This window comes from Mirounga leonina, unplaced genomic scaffold, assembly GCF_011800145.1.
Source record: "Mirounga leonina isolate KUSES-001 unplaced genomic scaffold, KU_Mleo_1.0 Mir_166, whole genome shotgun sequence".
NCBI classification, from domain to species: domain Eukaryota; kingdom Metazoa; phylum Chordata; class Mammalia; order Carnivora; family Phocidae; genus Mirounga; species Mirounga leonina.
The window spans coordinates 38,185,801-38,187,301 of NW_023270418.1; the positions used below are offsets into that span (position 1 = coordinate 38,185,801).

General features: G+C 46.8%; 1 pseudogene; it reads left to right on the top strand.

Moving 5' to 3' along the window:
* The window catches only part of LOC118016347, a 1,922-nt pseudogene extending 1,000 nt beyond the window's left edge, over nucleotides 1-922 (top strand).
* Nucleotides 923-1,501: the final 579 nt, after the last annotated feature.

Consider the following 1,501-nt stretch of genomic DNA (forward strand, 5'->3'; position numbering starts at 1 on the left):
GATCTGGGGCTGGGTGTGGAGGTCTGGGGCTGGGTGTGGAGACTCTTCAGGCATACTGTGGAGGTGTAGGAGTTTCAGGATCTACACTGAGAATCCACTGGTTGAGGCCATGGCCCTGGATGGTGAGAGAGCTCACGTCCCCAGTCTCAGAAGTAGCTGGTGGCCTCATCTCTCTGGGCCAAGGGACGGCCAGTGCCTCTATAAATGTCCAGAAAGAGTGGGAAAGGTCTAGACAGGAAAGGATCATCTGAGTTTTGTGCCCTGCTAAGGCCTCAGTCTTCCCTTTTGTAAAACCAGGATAACCGATAATACCTATTTCACAGGATTTATTTGTGAATGTAATGAAATAATGTACTTTGGATTTTAAAGTGTTATTCCTTTTATTCCACTTGTAGAAGAGCGAAGGAGCCAGGGTGGGGGTGGAATTGAGTGCATAGACTTTTGGATGTTACTTCTGGAGTTTCTCCTGAGTCTTCAAGGTGCCCTTCTCCTTTCAGGTAACCTGGATGGGGAGGGCCATGCTGCCGAGTGAACGGTGGAGGATATTTTCCTCCGAAAGTTCATGCTGGGCCCCTTCCTAGGGTGTCTGGTCGACCAGCTGATCCTAAAGCACTGGGCTAACCAGCTGGAGATCCGTGCCCTGGTCCTGAGGCAGCTGCCTGCACACAAGTTCTACTTCCTGGTGGGCTACAGTGAGACTCTGCTGTCCCACTTTTACAAATGTCCCATCCATCTGCACCTCCAGACTGTGCCCTCCAAGGTCGTGTATACGTACATCTAAGACAGTCACCTTTTCTGCATCAGGCTCTAGACTGCGAAGGACAGAACCATGTGGAAAGAAGTGAAGTAGAAATGGGGAAATACATCCCCTCACTGTCTCGAGGATTCCTTTTCAAAGCTGATGTTGAATAAATAGACCTTCCGTGTTGTCTTGCCTCTAGGTTTGTCTTTCCTCCTTAGAGAAGAGAACTAGAATAGGGTTTCTTCGAGGATGCTCCAACGCTCCCCAAAAGGCTGCCAGTTGTTTGAGGTTTGGGTAATAGCTACAGTGCAATGAGTCTCTTGTCACTTTACCAGGAACTTTACCTGGAGTTCTTTGTTGTCTCTCAAAGTGGAAAAATCCATTTTTGGGGGCACCTGGGTGGCTCAGATGGTTAAGCGTCTGCCTTCGGCTCAGGTCATGATCCCAGGGTCCTGGGATCAAGTCCCACATTGGGCTCCTGACTCAGCGGGGAGTCTGCTTCTTCCTCTCCCTCTGCCTCTCTCACTGCTCATGCTCTCTCTCTCTCTCTGTATCTCTGTGTCTCAAATGAATAAATAAAATCTTAAAAAAAAAAGAAAAATCCATTTTTGGTCATTATAAAATAACCAACATTAATTTTTTAAAATTTGAAACAATATGGACATGTGTCAAGTCAACCATGAAAGTTTCTTGTCATTCTTCCACAGAGAGAACTATTGTGAACAGTTTATTTTATTTCCAGGTGTACTTTTTTCCCTC